The following is a 21463-nucleotide window of genomic DNA, read 5'->3' on the forward strand; positions in this document are numbered from 1 at the left end:
AAATTGGTGTAAAAAAATTCAAAAAAAATTCTTAAAGAATGTATAAAAATAATGACGTTAATGAAATGACAATTAAATTAATTAAATTGCATCACTCTTGGTCATCTGTACATATCAGCAAGCTGTGAGCTATAGACATCACTGGTCTGTAGCAGGGATTAGTGGTGTGTGGTGCCCCCTGCTGTAACTTAGTACGAAGAGATCAGCGGGGTGGATTATTATGCACTACGCCCTGCAGTAATTTACTGTGAATAGTGTATTGAGCATTTCATGAGATTTAAGACTGATGACATGTAACAGTCTTAACGGAAAAATATAAGCCACCATTTTAATTTAGGGGGCATGGAATGCAAACCTGAAGGCCCTCATGTGTACAAGGATGTGGTGGACCAGTAGGGTGCTCCTGCATTGAGCCACCCTGCACTTGACCACCTTCCAGACTCTGAGTACCTCCCTGGGGGTGTCTCGCGTCCATCCGACCCCCTTCCTCGAACACACCCGCAAGTCTGGGGGTAACACCACTACCATCGGGGGTCTGGACTGATCTTGGACCTGTTCTCTCTGGGAAACACAGGCCTAGTAGTCCTTGAGGGTACTTGACCCACTACAAGAACATGAGGTGCTTTCCTCAGCCTGAAGCACAAATAGTTGTCTCCCTTAGTCAGCTGAACCAAGGGGACCCCAAGGCATAATCTCCCAATGAGTCTCCCATGCTAGGTACAGAGGAGAACTTTATTAGTTACAAGGAGTAGGTTTGGAATAGGATACAGGGTAGAGCAATATCAGAGAAATCCTTTAGAGCAAACAGTGGCATGGTAGCTTTTGATCACGCATCTGAGTTACTGCAAGCTATGTATCTAGTTAGATCTCAAGTAGCTTACTTGCAAGTATCATCCAGAGGCCAGTGGAGATTCCCTCTGGAGGCAAGCACTTCATTGACCATGAGTTTCAAGACACAGAGAGAGTTTCAGATTGTCCAGCTTCTCTCTGAGTTCTCATCATGGCTGCTGTCCCACCTTCTGGGTAGTCTTTAACTTATATAGACCTTATGATCTCATTTACCTGATCCAATGAAGGCCAGCAACTGTTGGCTGCTAGCCAACCATTTTGAAATGCATCACTGCTGGGTAGAATGGCAGGGTCTCTAGCCCCTCCCAGTCATGATGACATTGCTTAGAACAATAGGGAGTTTAACCCCCTACCCAGGTGTGTGAGGCCAGTCACATAGGCAGAGGGAACGGGTTTCCCCCCTCTCTTAGGAGTGTATCCAGCTCAGGTTACAACTCGGGGTTACCTGAAGTCGATAGGCCAGAGGTGTCTTCCCTCTTGTAACTTGCTGTACCTGTTCTGAGCTCCCTGCTTAGGCCTTTCCCACCACCCAGAGCTAACAGTGGTCCTGTGGGCTGACAGTTTGCCCCTGGCACCAGTTACCTAGACCACCGATGCTTCTCACTTGCCACATCTTTGATAGAATTTTAATCTTGAGGATTGTTGTTACTGTCTGCTCAGTGGTGTTGTGCTAGGAGGACTTGTTAGCATGAGGATATTGGGGCTCCACCTCCCCTACACCCCACGTAGCACCAACCCATTGTTACTCTGGTGTTGCACATATGCAGTGTTGTTACCAGTCATTATTCTTGTCTTGACTTGAAGGTCTGCCTCTGTCCTCTCTGCTCTCTCTACAGCTGGACTTCCAGGTTTCTTCCTCAGGTAAGTATGCTGACTCCAAGTCAGTTTGTGGGAGCAAAAGATGGTACCCACTGGGAGGCTGCCACCAGCTGTCTTTCTGGAGCTCTCCACTCCCACCGCAGTCTTCCCTCGGCTGCTGGGGACTTCCGTTCAGTCCTCCTGTTGCCTTGGAGCATGTGGTGGGTCAGTAGGGGGTGCTCCTGTGCTGAGCCACCCACCTCACTGCACCTGACCACCTTCCAGGCTCTGAGTGCCTCTCTGGGGGCATCTCACGTCTGGCTGACCCCCTTCCTGGAGCTCACCCACTGGCCTGGGGGTAGAGCTGCCACTTCCCAGGGGAGGGCTTGATTCTGGCACTGTGTCCCCTGGGAAACACAGGCCTAGTAGCCCTTGAGGGTACTTGACTCACTTCAAGAACTTGGGGTGCTTCCCTCAGTTGGAAGCACAAGTAGTGGTCTCCCTTAATCAGCCAAACCAAGGGGACCCCAAGGCATAATCTAGACCCACTCCCAATAAGTCTCCCATGCTAGGTACAAAGGAGAACTTTATTGGTTACAAGGAGTAGGGTTGGAATAGGGTACAGAGTTGAGTAGTTTCAGAGAAATCCCATAGAGCAAACAGGGTGGCTGGAGTAGCCTGTGATCAAGCATCTGAGTTACTGCAAGCTATATATCTAGTTAGATCTCTAGTAGCTTACTCACAAGTAACATTCAGAGGCAGGTGGAGATTCCCTCTGGGGGCAGGCAGTTCCTTGATCATGGGTTTTGAGAGAGAGAGCAAGTTTCAGATGGTCCAGCTCTTCTCTCTCTCTCTGAATCTTCCTCATGGCTGCTGCCCCTTCCTCCTGGGCACTCCTTAACTTATATAGCTCTTATGACCTCATTTACCTGATTCAATGGAGGCTACCACCTGTTGGCTGTCAGTCAACCAATTTGAAATGTATCACTGATTGCTGGGCAGACTGGCATCTCTAGCCCACCAGGAAGCCCAAGCCCCTCATCCTGGTATGTGATGTCAGTCACGTAGGCAGAGGGAGCAGGTTTCCCCCCTCCCTCAGGAATGTATCCAGCTCAGGTTACCTAAAGAGATAGGGTAAGGTGTGTACCTTCTGCAGGGCCCATCCTAACCAAATTGTCACAGAGCAGAGTGTTTGGGGAGAAACAGAGGTGGCCTTCTGCCACAGAGCACAGGGCTCTTATCTCTGCCCCGCTGCCCCTGATGGTGAACTGGCATCAGCACAAGCTTACAAAGCGCGTCTACACCAGTGTCAGCTTTTTTTCTTTGCCCCATCTCTGGGCTCCTGTTGGCTGTGGCATGGGATGCTGCAGCATTGCCAGTAAGTTTCATGGTGCAGCAAACCCACTGCCGCCACCATGCTCAGGGGTCTTGGCAGCCTGGGTTGCCACCAATGGGGTTCGCAGCATGGCAGTCCCGCCCTTGCTGCCCCATTCCCGTGGCTCCGTGTGTTGCGGGGTCACCGATGGTGCTCGCGGTGTGGCGATCCTGCCGCTGCCAGGCTCCTGAGGCTTGGCATACTGCAATGCCGCTGGCGAGCTCTGTGGCATGGGGGTTTTTCTCCGTTGCCACTGGATCTCCGCAACTTGGCAGTTCCCTTGCCCTCACCACACCTCTGTAGTGACCATGGTAACCAAACTGTCAGATAACAGAGTTTGGGGAGAGACAGAGATGATATTCTGCCACAAAGGGCCCACAGTGACACAGCAGCATCTGCTGTGGTCTTTGAAATCCTGAGGTAGGTAGGGTTGACTACCCTAGGTTACCTCCCCCTTGCACTTGGCACCCCTAGTCAGGACACAAAACCTGTTAGCTGCACCTCTGGCATACACCAAACTTTAGGTAGTCTTCTTCTGGTAGGGAGTAAGTAGCTACTTGTACCACTTTCTCTGAGAAGCCCTGTGCATCCTACCATTAGCAGAGGAATCTAGTAATACTTAGAGGTTATTGAACTGTCATTGAAATTATTTTGAATCCATTGTATTTTCTTTCTTTGAAAGCAGGTAGGCGAGTCTTAGGACAAGCCATAGCAAATCACCATACAAGCCTCAATTTGAGGTTGGTGATACTTTTTGTGGATTTGACTTGCACCAGTCCTTGGTTTGGATCTCCGTAACAAATGCTTTGCATTGGCAGCATTAAGCACCTCCAAGTAACACTAAACTCAGAACCACTGGCTACAAACTGGTTTCTTATAAAGACCAAATGAAAGCCTGAGTTTTGATGTGCAATCATATCTTAGATTAGGATTCCCCAAAATTAATCCTCAAGCAGTCTTTCATTCTTCCTTTCTGGGTACCCAATTACCTTTGAAACCCAAACTGGCAGAGTTTTGTGTGACTGGGTTTCCTAACAAAAAATCTTCATTCACTAGTAAGTTGTTCCAATGTGTTGTACATGCCATGTATGGTTGCTGTATGTGAAATTACTGCTACTCAGGTGCAAGGGATTTTGAGCTTCATGTAGGCATTCAAAATTGTGAGAGAGGACCGAGCCTATGAGGTAAGTGGGAAACCAACACAGGTTTTCTCGCTTTGTCGAGCTTCTGGCTAAATTCATGCCTTTCCTTTATAAATCTGATATTTGACTTACTGCCCTTGATCCATTACCATTTTTCCATGGCCATAACAATTCAACAGTTCAGCAGAGCAGAAAGAAGTCTAATCAGCAGGCTTGATCTCTGCAAATAACTTACTGGCTGAACAAACAAGATCAACAATGAACAATCAAAAAACAACCCCATTCCTCTACCAATTACCACATGCAGTCCCACATGATTCATTATTAGTTCCAGCTTTTCCAAAGTACCAGTCTTCTAGCCGCCACCAGTTTTTGAAGTATTTGCATCCTGGTGCTTATCTACATGTACTTTGGCACCAACCTTATAAAAATTGATCCTGTTTGATAACAACGTAGACCCCAAAGTTGTAGCTGAGAGCCCTGCTACATGTTCAAATTAAAGCTGGGTAGAAACCGGCTATAGAGTTGTTACACATTTTCAAGCACAAACTTTATAGCTGGTTGGCTCTTTTTATAGCTGGATAGTAATTTTTATCACATGATAATCACTTTGCATGTGCGACCAGTCTCAATTTATTGCACAATTCACTAGTCAATTGCATAATAGATGCCATGTGTAGCAGAGGCCTCTGAGAGAGAGAGCAAAGGTAACATATTGAATCAGGGGCAAATTCCCAGTGGCACAGCATTGTCAGAAAATACCAATGGGGAACAACTGAAATGTTTCAAGGGGACCTATGGATTTCAGTCAAGAGTTTGTTTTGTTTTTTATTTTGAGGGAAAGTTATAGGAACACTTTGTTGTGTACAGTCAAAGTGCAATGTTACTTGCTATTATGGCTAATTGGTAACAGATCTTACCAAGTATTTCTAAGTTTTCTTGCCTATGAAGGTTGACTGAGGATGTACAATCTCTCCTCCAAGTTTATGTTGCAAGACAGGCTGCTGCTGCTCATTCAAGACCCAGTAGGTGAAGACAGGTCTTAGTAAGAATAAATGACCATTTTTTCCTTAGATCTCCCAACTTAACACCCATTTCCATTTCCATCCACTTAACAACCCCACAGTTTGCTACTAAAACTCTAAATCTCTTCTAGTGAAGAGGGCAGAGTGCACTGCATGCCTGAGCTTTTCACTTGGATAAAATATAATTTTGCATTGTCTTCAATATAGGAAGGGTTTTGTGGTGGGAGGTTCCTATTTCTGACATGTATTTTGATTGCAATTACAACATTATTCATCATCATCATCATCATCCCCACCTACATGCAGTCTGGACAATGGACAAAACCCTCCAGCCCAGCTTTGCGGCTCAGTGGCTTTGATCAGGTTGGAAAGTGGAATTTCCCAGAGCTGCCAAATTTCCTTTCCTTCCTGAGGAGGAGGAGGAATTTCAAAACTGAAGGCAGAACATTTCTGTAACACCGCCACTAATAATAATAATAATAATTATTATTATTATCCTATTGTTTCTGTTATTGTTTAGTATTGTTGTCATTATTGGTGCTGTTAATAATAATTGCTATTGTTATTGTTAGTATTATTGATGTTATTGTTGTCAATAGTGTTGCTGTTACAATAACAATAGCTAGTGTTATTATTGATACAAGTATAATTATTGTTGCCGTTAATAATAATGTTTATATTACACCACCATGATTGTACACCACCACACTACCACCTCTAATAATAAAAATAATAACAATTGCTATTGTAATGATTATTTATGCTGTTGTTGTTGTCATAATAATAATAGCTATTTTTATTGTAACTATTACTGTTGTCATTGTTGCTGTTATAATAATTGTTATTGTTATTAATCATGCTATGAGTGGAATTATTGTTTCTCTTAATAATAATAATAATAATAATATTACTATTATTATGTGTGTGCACGCATGTTAATATTATACAACCACACGACCACCATTTTATACCACCACACCACCATCACTAATCCTAATTGTTTTTTTTATAACAACAAGAATGGTAGTGGCGGTATAGAAACGTTGGATAATGATAATAATAATAATGGTGCTGGTATAGAAACGTTGAATGTTTAAATTCCTCCTTCTCCTTGGGACCTCTAGGGAATGTGGCAGCGCTGGGAAGCTCCCGCTGAAGGGAAATCCCACATCGCATCCGATGAGGCGGCCGGGCAGGGCTCTGAGCGCTGCCCTGCTTGGCGGCGGGGCGGGGCGGGCGGAACAAAGGGGCTCCCCGCTGGCTCTCGGCTCTGGCTAGGCTGGGCTTGCGCTCCCTTCTCCCTCCGGGTGCAGCTGCGGGGCGGATACCGCTTTGCAGCCGGCTTCCTCCGCCCCCAGCCCGCCCCCCACTTCTTGGCCGCGCTCCCAGGGCAGGCGGCGGCGCATTGTGCGTCGCGGCTGCTCCCACTCGCCGGTGCTGGCTCCGTCCGGGGGCGCCGCCAGCCCTCACCCCCCCCGCGGCCGGCTGAGGACCGCAGGCCGATATGGCAGCGAGACGCGGGCTCTGTCCCAACGGGTGAGCATCCTGCGGCCGGCTGTGCTCTCCAGCCCCTGCCTCCGCCTCGCCGCTTCCCTGCCCGGCGCCGCGGTGAGTGGGGGGAGAGGCCGGCTGTTGGGGACGGGGACCGCGCGCTCACACCCGCTCTCATGCTCACATACACGTGCGCATACACTCGCACGCTTGGGTGTACATCCCCCACTCTCACATGCGCTCTCTCTCACAGTCATGCACTCGTTCACATGCACATACACACATGCGTTCACACGCACACTCACATGCTTATACACACTCATGACCTCATCCACACTCATGCACAACCCCTCATGCTCTCTCACACACTTGTGTGCTCACGCACGCCCACTTTCATATGCTCACATGCTCTCACTCTCCTGTGCTCACACACACTCAGGCACACGTGTACACCCAGTGTCATATGCTCACACACTTGCACACATTCAGGCACTCCCAGTCGCTCACACACACACTTGCTCTCATGCACTCACATACACACTCATGCTCTGGCATGCACTCACACACACCTCTCATATGCTCACATGCTGTCACACTTGTGCATTCACACATGCTCACACACATGCTCATACACGCTCATGTGGTCACACGCTAGTGCTTACATTCATTCACACATGCTCACACACTCACGCATATGTGTGCATATCTGTGCCTGTGCATGTGCCCCCCCCCGTGCTGTCAGTCAAGTGCCGTGCCTGGAAGGTGATGTCTTTGGCTACTTCCCAGGTGCTCTTGATAGACATGCGGCATTTGGTTCTGAGCATAGGGTGCAGGTGTCCTAGCAGGGGAGGTGGCTGCACCTCCTGAGGGTTCAGGGAGAGTGGAGGGTTGAAATTAAAGTGGAGCTGAGATGCACCTTGGTAGGTAGCTAAATAAGAGAGAGAGAGAGAGCACAAGTTTTTGGGAACCCAAGTTCACTTCATCAGCTACTGTGAAAGGACAGCATAGAGTTGACATGAGCCAGCAGCAGCTGCGGGTGGGGTGGGGGGAGCAGGCAAAAAGCCCCTCCAATGGGTTGAGGAACAAGCCAGCTTGCTGAGTGGCAGCTTTGGGTTGATTTTGCCCAGACCCTTGCCCAGCTCCAACAGGAAGCGGGAGCAGTCCCCTGCTTCATCCCTGGAGACACATGGGGAGTTCTCTTTAATTTCTGCTGGGCAACAAGCATAGGTAGGGGCACAGGCTGGGGGCGGGTACTGAATATGAGACCCTGATAGTAACAATTAAAATGCTTCAGTTTGAACAAAGTGATGTTTTGGGGCTGCCAACAGTGATCCCTAGGGAGGGAGATGTGATTTCTCCAAACTCTCCTAGAACGCATATCTGGGAAACATCTGTATGTGTTCTTGTAAGATATGTGAAAACTGGAGTAATAGGAGAGTGCAAAGTGTTTTAATTCAAAGAAATATGGTTATTGGAAAAATGCTCTTTTTGGAGGGTAGGAGAGGTTAGGTATTCCTACAGAGAATCAAAAGAAAATCATTTTTGTTCAAGTGGACCCTAGCTGAAAGCATAGGGAGGATTCCTAGTCCACTTCTGTGCTTAGATGCTAACACGTGGTCCAGTGGTTTGATGGTGTTTTTGTGTTACCTCTAAAGATATTTGTTGACAGTATTTCAGTTTTGGAAATAAACCACGCAATAGTAAGTAAAGTAATAGGATAATAAACGTATCACCTGCCTATTTAATATCAGTTTCCATGCACCTCAACTTCTTGCTTTGGTGCATTTAACATTCATATACTAAAATTCATGGTATCGTGGGGGGAGGAGGGGGAATAAAGGTTTACAAATCGATTGTGAGACAACATTGTCTTGGAGATATTAAAGGGGACTTGTGGTTAATCTGTAAATTCTACAATGTGTAGTCAAATACAGTTTTAATAGTTGCTTTCATTTTAATAGTTCCTTTCTGTCAGTGCCCATTTGGTTCTTACATGGATATAGGTTAGTAGTCAGCAGACACATCTACATGTCTAGAACATGATCTGACTGGGATGATACCCCAAAACATAATGCAAGCACTATCCCCTTTACATTGATTTTTTTTTTAATTGGATTTTCTTATAAAAGTCAGTGGCAGGGGTCAGCTTCTGAAAGCTTTTTTCACATTAGTAAGCATTTGTAGGATGAGGTTGTAGATTCCTGTTTTTATGTGTGTAGTAATTTGGCAGCTTGTAATTAAAACTGATAATTCCATAAAGGTTAATTCTATAAAGGTTGGGTGGTTTTATTCTCTTCAAGAGCACAGGAATTTGGGCGACTGCCAGTGTTTTAAATTACCAATAGTAGGCAGCTTTAGAAACAGCAAAAAGGTGCATCAAGGAAATGATTTAGCATTTAGAGAGTTCATAATTTCCATCCAGCTTGCTTTTAAGATTTTTATTTGAAATTACAGGAAACAATCAGTGATAACATTTACCAGCACGGTGATTAACAATAAAAAGCTACAATTAGTTAAAAATCCAAAAATAAATTGTTGACATTCTATTTAATACTGGTGGTAAGAGATAAAAATGAAGAGTAGGTAGAACAAACCTTTTGGCCACTAGAAGGAAAATTTAGTCAATTGATTAACTAGAAGGAATGGAGCAATGTAATCAGCCATCAAATAGTAAACACGTGGATTTTCATAGCTTCTTTGATTTAAGTATTATTATAAAAGTGTATTCTAGTCACTGAGTTCACACCAGGGTAGTGCTGTCAGGTGGGAGTGCTGTTCATTCATTATCACATCTTTTAGGTAAGGAACAGTGTATCAGAAGTTTAACTATAACAGTAAAATGAACAATACATGTTATTTTAGTTTCCCATACTAATCTGTTAATAATAATTTCACTAACCTGTAACAGTCATTGACCGGAGTTTAACATTTAAACTACACACTGCTGCATGGGTAAATGTGGTGCTTAGACTTTGATTCTCTTATTCATAATCTAATTATAGAAAGACTTTGGAAAGAATATTGAATTAAGAGATCTTCCCAATAGATTTGCAGAGAAAGTCACATTAAAAAAAATATGGCCAGAATTTGCAAAAGAATTGATCAACCCACAGTTTTGGGAAGATTTTCGAAACAGCTCATCTTCCATATAATCTTCCAAAACAAGTGCCCAGATTTTCAAAGGAGTCCTGCACATTGGATTATGAGCGATTTTTGAAAATCCACCCATTAGAATCACAATGGGAGCACCTGAGTTGAGAGCAGAATCTGGGACCAGAGCATTTGAAAATTTGTCTACGAGCTTGTTTGTGTTAAAAGAGTTAAAATGGGCTTATTTTCTCTTTTATCTATTTGTATTCTCAAGGAAAACCTTCTTATTTCTTTTAATTTTTTTTACAGCAGGTAAAATTGTGGGACTAAAATATGGCACTTATAAAAGAAGCCAGTAAAACTACTTTAAGATGGGAAAAGCCACCAGGATAAATGTATTCTGCCATAAATATGTATGAAACAATACTAGAACTGTAATAGGAAACTTAAGAAGCACTTAATCTTTGAACAAAAATAATAGATAATGAGTAAAAATAGCATTTCCTGTTTTAACTGTATATTTGAATACATGTTGTCAAGGATGTTAACCTAAAACAACAAAAAAAGTTAGATTAGATCAGATCCCATAAGTTTGCCAATTTTCACCTGGGAAGGTTCTGGCCTACTTCTTTTTTTTTTTTTTTTTTTTTTTGGAGCATCAGTTTTATATGACTATTAACTAACACAGGAAGAGCAAACGTGGTGCATCAGAAGAGCAATCGCAGATAATTTTACTGCAGAAAGGTTTAGAAATTGTGAAGCAGTGTAAATCAAGAATAACACTAGCGACATTTCTCTAGATTTCCACAAATGTATGTGAAATCAGAATTTGACCCTGTGCATAGAGAAGTAGCATCATTAAACTCATTGAGCATGAATCAGACCTCAATTATACTGATTTACACATTGCTCTGCCTTCTTCCTCGTTAAATATGATTTATCATGATCATCTTCAGGGAAGTTTCTTCTGGTTTATACCCAAGAAATTAAGATCAGAAACAAACTCAATTGTGGTGTAGTCTTGGTCACAGTTTTGAGCAGTTGTTCTCTCTCTCGCTTTTAAGGTTATATTAATAATTGCTGAAAGATGAAAAATGGTAATTATGTGTCTACATCTGTGGTCCAGTCATTAATCAGAATTCACTGACACTAGACGCAACAAAAAGAGCTGTAAAATGCCCCCGCCTGTCTGCAAGCATGTCCTCTGTGTGGTGTTTACTTTTCTTATGGCTTATTAGAATAAGGAAGGGGAATGGGAGGCATGGGGAGGGAAATGAGGATTAATTAGCTAATGCCTCCACAGCTCTTTGAAGATGAATATGTCATGTTAGGATTACTATAATTAAAAATGATGCTATTAAATTTTATTGAAGAAAACTGATTATTTATATCCTAATGTGAAGACTGGAGTTTAAAATTTAGACTGGATAATTTTTGAGGAATGTTTTGTTTGTGTTTTCAGGCAGCCATGAGCAAAGGGGTTCTTTAAACAGGAAAAGAAAAAAGGAACCATAAAGAAGGACCACCTTTTTTTTTTTTTTTTTAAACAATCTGGTGCTTTTGTTTGTCTGGAATTTGTGTATATGGGGAGGTGGAAAGGTATTGAAAAGGACACAGTGTAGTTTGAGGTTCTGTCATTGTTCCTGTAAACCACACAGTACAAATATATTTTCATTAAAATATTTTAGGCAAGCCAAAATGTATGACTAGTGTAGACTGCTTAATGGAATCTGACAGCTCAATCAGAACATTTTATGTAATGATCTTGGTCGTTCCCTTTCTTGAATAAGGTAGATGAATATTTTGCACGTAATAAATATGGCCTTTTTTAAAAGGCTTATCTAAAACAAAGGCTAGTGCAAAACGGTGGGTGGACTTCTGGGTTTTTTAATGTTTCTGTTTCAAAGGCTTTTACATTCTTGTTATATTGAGGTGGCTGGAAGAGTCATGAGTTTGTAAAAATGAAGTCACTTCTTCCCCATCAGGTACTTGCACAGAACAGGCAATTGTAGTATGTGCCTTTGTGTTGATCAGGCAGAATCTCACAGCATGAGAGATTGCAAGGTGATTTAAATCTCAGTTTCAGTTAAAGAGAGAGACTGTATATTCCCAGACATAATTTCTTATTCCCCTTGTGTGAACAAATGAAGATGCAGATTTTATGGAAAACGTGGTGATTCATGTCTCATAGGAAAATAAAATTTAGTCTTGCTATTGCCATTATCATGTGAAAGACAACAAGGTGACACTGAAAGACAAAGTGGGGGGGAAGTGCACGGTATGTTTTGCTCTTTCATATTCAGAATTTAGCCATTGTCCACGTGAATAATTTTAGATACCTATGTGTCAACCAATAGGAACATCCAAAAGACAGAAAGAGAAAGAAACAAAGGTATACAAATACCAGAATCTCAGGATGATTAGCACAAGTGCTTAATGTGAAAGTGTGTTTTGAGTAGTGATACTACTGGAAGAATCCTAGGCGTTATAATGGAGAGCTAGTTAGACATCAGTTTGCATTAAAAGGCGGTGACAAAATAGAACAATAAAGTTGTCCATCACTTCATCATTATGAAACAAGACTCCACAGGTTTGGTGTGGACACATTTGACATTATTCTGTTAAATTCAAGGGCTTTAAACAAGCAAATTGGAGGGATCTGGGGAACAAAAGTGTGACAGAACTGAGTAGAGTACTGAAGGGCTGATTTATCAGGAGAGATTAAAAAAAAAGTAATACATATAGATTGTTTCAGAGCCAAACAAGTGGGGTAGGGACATAACCATCTATAATTTTGAGTGTTGGCATTAAAAAAGAGGTTTTCAACTGGGGGTACATATACCCCTGGGGGTACTTTGGAAGGTCCCAGGGTGTACATGGCAGCAGCGCGGAGAAGCTGGCAACAGTTCTGGTTTCGGTGGCAGCACTTCCAGTTTCGCTGCTGGAAGTAGGGAGTCCCACTCATCTACTGGCTGCCCCGTGACCCCGCCACCCACACTCATCGACTGCCTGCTGGGCAACTCCCTGCTTCTCAACTGCCTGCTGGGGTACTCTGACTAAAATAGGTTGAAAACCCCTGAGATAAATAATTAAGCATTTTATAGGGAGGTATAACAATGATTAATGAGGTGAAACAAAAATGCATTTTGAATATCAGAAAAGCTTCCTGACAGAGTGATTTATTAAGTTTAGGAATAGCCTTTCAAGGGAGGTGGTGGTAGGATTATTGCTTTGGGAATTTAAAAGCAGACTATATATAATTCTAGGAATTATACTGAAGGTTAATAAGTTTAAGAAACAACACACCTGTCCTGGTAATCTTTAAGAATTAATCTGTTTTTTTCCTGTGACTCTTTTACCCTTTCCTACATGAGTACCAGACTTCAGTAAGTGATCCAAGGGCAACAAGTCACATGCTAATGTCAGCTATGCTTGCAAGGACATGGACTTGAGGAATGAATGTTTTCCATTTCTACTCTTGTGGTCCATGATCCAGTGTCTTCATTCTTGGAAGTGTTTAAGGGCAGATTAGGCAAATACTTGAATGAGGTGGTTTAGACAGGGATGATTCTGTCTTGAGTGGGGGGTTGGACTAGGGATGACCTGTTCAGTTCCTTTCCAACCCTATTTTTATGTGAACTTATTTCATGTATTTGTCAGATATCTAAGCAAACAGACATTGAATCATGTGTGTCATTCTGTATAATAAATATTCTTTTATTGTGTATCATCATGGTTTAGTTCATAAGGCAGGGGGAAGAAGATGAGGTGGGAAACACTATAATTGGGCATCATTGTTGGGGAGGAGAGAGCTCACGCTCAATACGGTGTTTCCTTTGCCCCATCTGGAAAGCTTTTCCTTGGGAAAGTCTAGAAAGTAATGCTCTCCCTTCCAGTTCTAGACAGTAATGGCAAAAAGAGCAAAGTGGATACTGTTGATTGTTCAGAGTCATCTTTGCTTACTTGCTGAAATTTGACAAGCAATTCTAAATCCTAGGCAGCATGCAGAGACTGGAAAGGTTGACAACCTGCATGTATATAATAGGTCTGATCCAAAACACAATGAAGTCAGTGGAAGACTTCACATTAGGATCATACCCTAGTATTTTCACTCCCAAGTATTATGTTTGTGCTTACTTGTGCTTCAGTTTTTGTTTTCATTTTGTTTTGTCTTCCAAATATTATTGCCAGTGAAAGTTAATGGTGTAGCATGAAATTGACATCTCTTGCTTCCTTACAAGTTATCAAATTGCTTGCATGCTGTTGCAGTATGATGAAGCACAATCTTCAGATTCTATGTATAGATGTAACCCAGTCCAGTGAAAATTTGGTAACATTTGGATACTGGATGGGCAACGTGCATGATAATGTACTTTTTTGGTTTATAAAGTCAGACTAAAGCAGTGATTGTCAACCTTGAGATCCTTTCAAGGGTGCCATGGGTGTTTAGCACTGTTAGGAGTACAGATAGATAAACCCAGTGATTTCAGATAGGAATCCACAGTGTCAAAAACATTCTGACTTCTTGTGGCCCTTCTGAGTTGTTTGCTGCAGAAGAACTGCTCTATTTTTTTTTCTGTAGTAAAAAAAACAAGTAAAACCTAAGAGCTGACACTTTGAGGGGTGCCGCAAATCTACAAAGGTTGAGAGCCGCTGGTCTATAGTAGTGGTGCTCATTTCTGATCCTTCAGGACAGATGAATGGCATGAAACCAGTCTATGGTCTGGATTGGGCTTTGTGCCACTCCCACATGCTAGGATTGGACTCCAGGGCCCTATACCACCCTCACCTGGTCAGAATCAGGCTCCAGGGCCTCATGCTGCCTCTGCCTAGCCAGGATTGGGCTCCAGAGCCCTGTGTCATTTCCACCTCTGCTCAGTTGTGATTGGGTTCTGGTGTACAGTGCTGCCCCAGTCCAGCTGGGATTGGGCTCCAGGGGCCTTGCGCTGCCTCTGCTCAGTTAGGATTGGGCTTTGGGGGCCCCATGCCACCTCCACTCAGCCCAGATTGGGTTTTGGAGCCCCATGCTAACCCTGCCCAGCCCCCATATGCTGGGATTGGGCCCTGTGCCACTTTGTACACCTGATTTAGCTTGCAGGGCCAAGGCCCATGGGTCTCCCTACAAATCTGCGGGGAGCTTCATGGGCCGGATGACACAGCGCTGAGGGCTGGATCTGGCTCGTGGGTCTAGAGCCTTAATATGTCTTCTTTGCTGCTCAAGAGTTCTTATTTCTGTTGGCACCCTTGTATAGGTATAGTCAGAAGTTCTGCAACATTTCTAAGTGTAATCGGCTTGAAGACATTTTAAAAGGCATTGTTGCTGTCATGAGATGCACATACAACGCCTTTGGTACCCCTTGGCTGGAATGCATCAAGATTCCTGGGTCTGTGTGGAGCCCATGACCTTACAAACTCTCTCTCCAGCCGTGGGGTACTACAGGAGGCTGCAGTAATATACAAGTTCATTCCCTTTCCCCCCAATAGTCTGGGAAGCTAGAGGGGAGGGGAGAGTAGCAGGTGCCAGAGTGGATAGATAAATATGGAGGAGGGTGGTTAGCGGGGGCTTCCTGGTGCCAGTATTCTAACACGAGCTTGAAATGTCTCAATTCTTGCCTTTTCCCCACTGTGGAGCAGAGAGGTAGAAGAAGGGCTTGGGTTGGAGAGCAGCAGCTCCCGTAGTTGGCAGGGGGATAAGCCCAGCAGTAAGTCTAGCTAGGTATTAGCAGTGGTGGCAGAAGGAAAACAAGGATCTGGCAGGGAGAGTGGGGGGAAAGAGGCAGGGGTATCATTGTGAGCCCAGCAGTGTTCTTGGACCTGGAGCAATACCTGGCAGCTGGATAAGCCAACAGGTTGTCCACCCACTCTCCCTAAGGAGGGCAGGACAGAGAGTGAAGCACTGTGGGACTCTGGAGTACTTACGGGATTCTGGAGGACCCTGTCCCCATGCACGTATAACAAAAAGTGAAATGCTCCATATAGTACCGTACTGAAAAGAGATAATAATGTGGTGAGCTTCAGTCACTTTTGGAATATTTCAAAGTATATTCAAATGTATGCTTGTACAACTGGTCTTTGAAACATTTCAAAGGCATTTGAAATGTTCCAATTGTTACTTCTGTCTGAACCAGTATGTATCTGATAGAGATTTATATACTGATTTTTATTTTTTTTAAATAGCTGTTTAACCTGTTTTAATTACAATGGTTAAACAGTTAATCAGTATGGCAACTCCCTGGCTGGCCCATTTGGGGCTGCTCTGGCCTGGCCTGCAGAGTATCCCTTCCCAGCCTGGCACCAGCAGTTCATTTCCAACACCCCCCCCGGTGTGATGGGGACTCAGTGGCTCCCTGGGGCCCCAGCTCCCCAGGACCTCGCCTCATGACAAACTAGGTGGGCAGGTAGATCCTCTTTGAGCCCAGGTCTGGGCCTGGATTTGGATGGGGTAGGTGGGTGGGGCGCACCATGGGGCTGAGCCACAAGCCTAGGGGAGTTGCCTTGCACCCCCTTCCTTCACCTTGCCTTTGTCATGTCCTGAAGCTGCTGTCAGTCCGGCCAGGGAGTGTGTGCAGTCGCCGCCAGCAGCAGCAGCTGCAGCCAGAGAAGGTGCTGTTTCTGGCCAGACACAGTAATGGGGACTGGCTCTGTGTCACTGGGCTCCAGGCTGTGGTTCTGTGAAGTAAGACCAGGAGGGTGGTACTGAGCCCCAGGCTGGTGCACCCGCCTGCCCAGAGCAGCGCAGGGAGCAGAGAGCCAAAGCACTGACAAGCCCTGCCAGGCATGCAGCACAGCCCATGAAGTCATGGGTGACAGCAGAGAGTGAGGGGCTTTCTGGGACCAGCTACAGCAGTGCAGGAAGGAGGGGGAGCATCAGCAATCCCTGCCCTTGTGTATAGTGGAGGGGAGGTGACTAGTACCTATAGCTAGCCTCTGCAGATTTTGGTGCAGCCACTTCCAGCCTCCCCGTTGCCTGCTGTGAGCAACTTGGGCTCCATGGCAGGTAGCAGGGGCCTCCCGGGCAGGCGGTAGGTAGGCAGGCTGTAAGTGGCTGCACCTGGGTCCACAGAGCCTAGCTATAGGTGCTAGTCACCCCTCCCCCCTCCTCCCTGCTTCTCCCTCCCTCCTTCGGTGCCTCCTGGTTGGACATTGCACAGCTTCTCTTTCTCGCTTTCCTTCCCCAACTGCACTGCCCCATGCTAAATGATAACTGGTAAGTTAGAACTGGTTATCACTGGGTTAATCAGTTAAATGATTGATTAATTGTTTAAATGCAATCATAATTAATAGTTTAACTGGTCACATCCCTACTATTTGAATATTCATGTGTTTTATGCATATCAGACATACTCTCTTTACAGGATAGGATTGTGATGATCCAAGGTAGTGTGGTGCAGATAACTAGAATTATCTTCATTCTGATTCACAGCAGATGCTTTCGAGATTGGAAACTGTCTTTCTGCCTTCAGGGTTAATGGTTTATTGGAGGCCAAAAAAGGGAACAAAGAAAAACATTTTATGTGGCAGTTCAGGAAACATTCTTCTTTAATTTAGTGGAACTTGGAACCCCAAACTTCCTGGCCTGGTAGAACTGGAATTATTATTTTAATTGAATTTTATCTTCTGAGTAAAAGTAAAAGATTAGAAAAACAAAATTAGAAGGAATTTACTTGTTTTTTTTCTGGGTTTGAAAGGAAATGAAAGGAGCAAGGAGGTTTAAAATTTATGATAAGATTGAGAGAGGCCAATTTGTGCCTCCAGATCCAGCCTGCCTAATAGTCTAATACTACTGGTTTTCTTTTTGTTGTTGCGTGTGTTGCCTGTCTGATAAAAAATTGCATTATGGAAAATATCTGCTTCTGAACTGCTTTCTTAAAGGACACCGACCACTGTTTTATTGCCGTAGTTTTGTCTACCTTAAAATTGTCATATGATGTGATCCACTAAAAACAGCATAAGAGCCAGGTAGAATAAATATCAGAGAAAAGGTTCAACGCAGTGAGTTTCAGTGACTCATGAATAAATTAACAGCACTATTTTACTGTTGTCCTTTTAAATTAAACATGTGATATTCTATGCATTAGTTTATGGATGGGAATTGTATTTCTTAATTTTCATTTAGTACAGAATGATTAATAACACAGCTCTATATCCACTTTTGTTCTTTTGAAACATAGGCATAGACTGTTATGTCCAGTCTGGTAGAAGAAATTTAATATACCTAAATAAATTTGAGTCCCTAAATTATAATTCTGTCAGGGGAAGCTAGCCTTCAGTCAGTCCAACACAAAGTGCCAGGACCCCCCCCCCCCCCCCCAAAGAAAAAACAAAAAACCCAACAACATACCTGTGGTATTTATGGCATCATTAAAACATGAAGTCCCAAGAATTTTTTTGAGAGGGCCTGTTCTGATAAAATGGCTATCTCAAGGTTACATATCCAAGGATTCAAAAAGTTCAGATAAAAACCCAAGTGCCTGAATCTCAAGTCTCTTAGGTTTGCCCATATGCATCAAATAAGGTTAGATGTCCTTTGGAATAAACCCTCTAATGTTATAATTCTAATGTGCATCAGTTTTCCTCATTGTTTTGTACAAATTGTCCTTTTATCTTTTAAAGTAACTTCCCTGAACATACATGTTCATAAGTGTGTGTTTGTACTTGACATTATTCTGTGCGTCTCATTTTAGTATGTATTACTATGGCATTTGCTAAATTTACTCCAGGATAATTTTATGTTGGCTAGGTTTGGACCACTAATAATGTTTCTTTCCAGTATAACAAGAAAAGGTCATTAGAGCTCATTATTTCAGGGCCTACAATATTATCACATGTTTCTATTGTACCTTGTACACTATGCTATCCTGTTGATTTTGGAGGAATTGCTACAGTTGCTTGATATAGTGGGTAGGGCCTGCTCTCCTGCAACATCCTGCAGTGACTGCCTTTCCAGACCCCACCCAGCTGATGTGCATGCTGTCGTTGCCAGCATAAACTAAATGGAATGTACACTACTCCTTTTCCTAATAGTAGCAAAATGCACTCATATTGCATGTTCCCCCCAGCCTGCCCTAGGAAATTGTGTCCAGTCTGCCAGGTCCCAGAAGCAATGGGCATGTCTAGCAGGATTCTTGCTATTCCTTAGTGCACTTGCTAGGGGAAGGATTTAGCCCAGGGGTGTCCAACCTTTTTGAACATGGGGCCGAATCATGAACTTTTTGTCACCCAGTGGGCTGGTGAGCCATATTCATATTTTATCACCCCGTATGTTGGACAAGCCTGATCTACGTGAGCATCACTCTGGGGGAGGAGAGATGATGAGCAGTAGAAGTGCCCACCTGGTCTCTTCCATTCCAAACCACAGCGGTGTGTTCCCCTACAGCCAGGACCCCAAGGCAGGGCATGATTAGGTAAAAGTCTCAGGCCCCCTGCTCTAAGCCACAACCTTGTTTCCCCTCCCAGAGCATCCTAGTTCCATCTCACAGTAGCACACAGCCGCTACCCCCAGCCTGTCTTCCTTCTCATCTCAGCTTCCCCTGCCCTGTCCAACTGGGTCCACACTAACCCTAATTCATTTGCACTCAGACTGTAGGCACTGCTTGCCCACCAACTCCCACTTCCCTCCCAAGTGTCTCTTAGCCCCTTGGCACCAGTAAAAATGCCTTCCATCAGCTAACCCCTGCTACTGGCTGCATTTGTGCAAGGTGGCCCCATGGGCTCTCCATGTGCGGGGTAGTGAGACCCACCATGGTCATGCCAGAGGCAGCCTCTACAGAAAACCAGTTACAGGAAAAGTGGGGGTGGGTGCTGGAGGCTGGGGCAGGCATCTCTGCCCATGGAATGCCCCCTTGGCCCTGCGCTAGCCAGGAAGACAGGAGGGGGGCAGAGTTCAGATGCATGTGTGTGTGCGTGCGTGCATGTGTGCACGTGTGAGAGCCAAGTGTCAGTGCTGTGCAAGTGTGTGTGTGTGTGCGTGCAGTATCAGATATGTGTGCCTATTCCTGTGTCACTGTCTTCAGAAGTGTGGTGCAATTAAGTACCTGCTTAACTGTGGTTGTGTGGAGTTGTGTAGAACAGGAACTGATTCAGCAAGGCTAAGTTCATGGGTACTGGAGAAGCTCTCTGCTGGTGTGACTGTGATGACGTTGCTGTAATTGTGTGTAGTTCTAAGCTGTATACGCCTCCCAGGTAGCTGTGCAGGAATCAGTGCTGCATGCGTGGTTGGGCACAACTGCGTAAGCATAATTGTGAGTGCCTGTGAGTGCACCACTGCATGCTCTGGGGCCCACTCTCTGCAAGGTGTGTGACGCCGTAGGGGTGTTGTGATTGTCCATGCATGGCAGGTAACTCCAGGGTGGTGGGAGTGTCTGTGCAGATATGCCCAGGTGTGTGAGTGATGTGACATCTGTGTGTGCCACCGTGTGGGTAGTGCTGCTTCACCTTGAGCCTTTGTTCCTCTGGGTTTATACGGCCCGGGATGTACATGAGAACACGTGTGCATGTAGTGCCCATAATTTTGTGTGTGTGTGTGGAGGTGGGTGTGCACATGTGCATATGTGCATGCATGTATGCTTCTGAGTGCGTGGGTGTGTGCACACCTGTGCTCACCCCTGGACGCTGCCTGCCTGCCCGTCCATGTGTGCAAATCCCTGCCCGCATGTGCATACGTGTGCACACTTTACCCCTGCCCCGGCCGTGTGTGGGGTGCGGGGGGGTATGTACCTGCCTATGTGAGCCTCCCCCGGCTGCCCGCCTGCGCGGGGCCGTCTCCCCGTGCCCCAGTCGGCTCCACGTGCGGCTGCAGCCCCCCACGGCAGGGTCGGTACCTGCCTGTCCAGGGCTGTGGTCAGCGAGGCGTGTCCAGCGGGCACGGGGTGCCGGGACCCAGCACCAGCACCGGCTGGGTGTCTGCTGGGTTCCTGCGCCCTGCCGGACCATGCTGCCACTGCCCCCACAGCCCCAGGCAAAGTCCCGGCCCCAGGGTAGTGGGGGCAGCGGGCTGGGGCTATGCTCTTGCCCCTGCGCCTTGCTCTGTGCCCTCCGAGCCAGGCTGAACACCACCCCCGCACCTGGTGCAGCCCCTGCTGGCCCTGTGGGCCAGGGGCTCCCCTCCTGCCTGCCCGGGGGGCACGTGCCGGGGCCAGCGGGGCGCTGGAGGTGCTGGGGCAGGATGAGGGGGGCACGTCTGGCCATCCCACCGTCCACTTAGCCCAACCATGCCCCAGCTCGTCCCGTCAGGCGCGGCTGGGGCAGCCCCGCGCTGAGCAGCGCTCAGGGTGGCAGCAGGACCCGGCTCATGTGACGTGGGAGGTCACGTGAACCCAGCCCCACGGGGGTGAGCAGCTCCCCTTCCCTCCCCCACCCGCCTGTCCCAAGCGAGGGACCTCGGGCCTCAGAAAATGTCTTGGCAGGCCGTATGGCAGCCCGCAGGCTGTATGTTGCACAAGCCTGATTTAGCCCATGGACCATGCCAAAGGGAGTTGGCATATTTGGAAAAAAATGCTTAACCTGAGTATGGGTTTTATACCCAATTACACTATTGAGAAAGTTTCAAACCAAAGAGGAGTAGTATGTGATGTGATGTATTACACTCTCTAGAGATTTCTATGCAAATTTGCACATAGATATCAATAGAAGAGATGAGCATATGGATTTATTTTAGTTCCTTAAGGGACATTTGCCCTTATAAAACCATCATG

General features: G+C 45.3%; 1 protein-coding gene across 3 annotated transcripts in view; it reads left to right on the top strand.

Moving 5' to 3' along the window:
• The first annotated feature begins 6529 nt into the window (after window positions 1-6529).
• PRR5 (proline rich 5) overlaps window positions 6530-21463 on the top strand; it is a 175182-nt gene continuing 160248 nt past the window's right edge. Inside the window, exon 1 of one of the 3 annotated variants that reach the window (XM_006258311.4) lies at window positions 6530-6797. The gene's annotated coding sequence lies outside the window, so the exon portion shown is untranslated. The remainder of the gene's footprint in view (window positions 6798-21463) is intronic. The other 2 variants (XM_019493173.2, XM_019493174.2) reach the window with 2 other exon arrangements.

Source organism: Alligator mississippiensis, chromosome 4 (assembly GCF_030867095.1).
Source record: "Alligator mississippiensis isolate rAllMis1 chromosome 4, rAllMis1, whole genome shotgun sequence".
Taxonomy (NCBI): domain Eukaryota; kingdom Metazoa; phylum Chordata; order Crocodylia; family Alligatoridae; genus Alligator; species Alligator mississippiensis.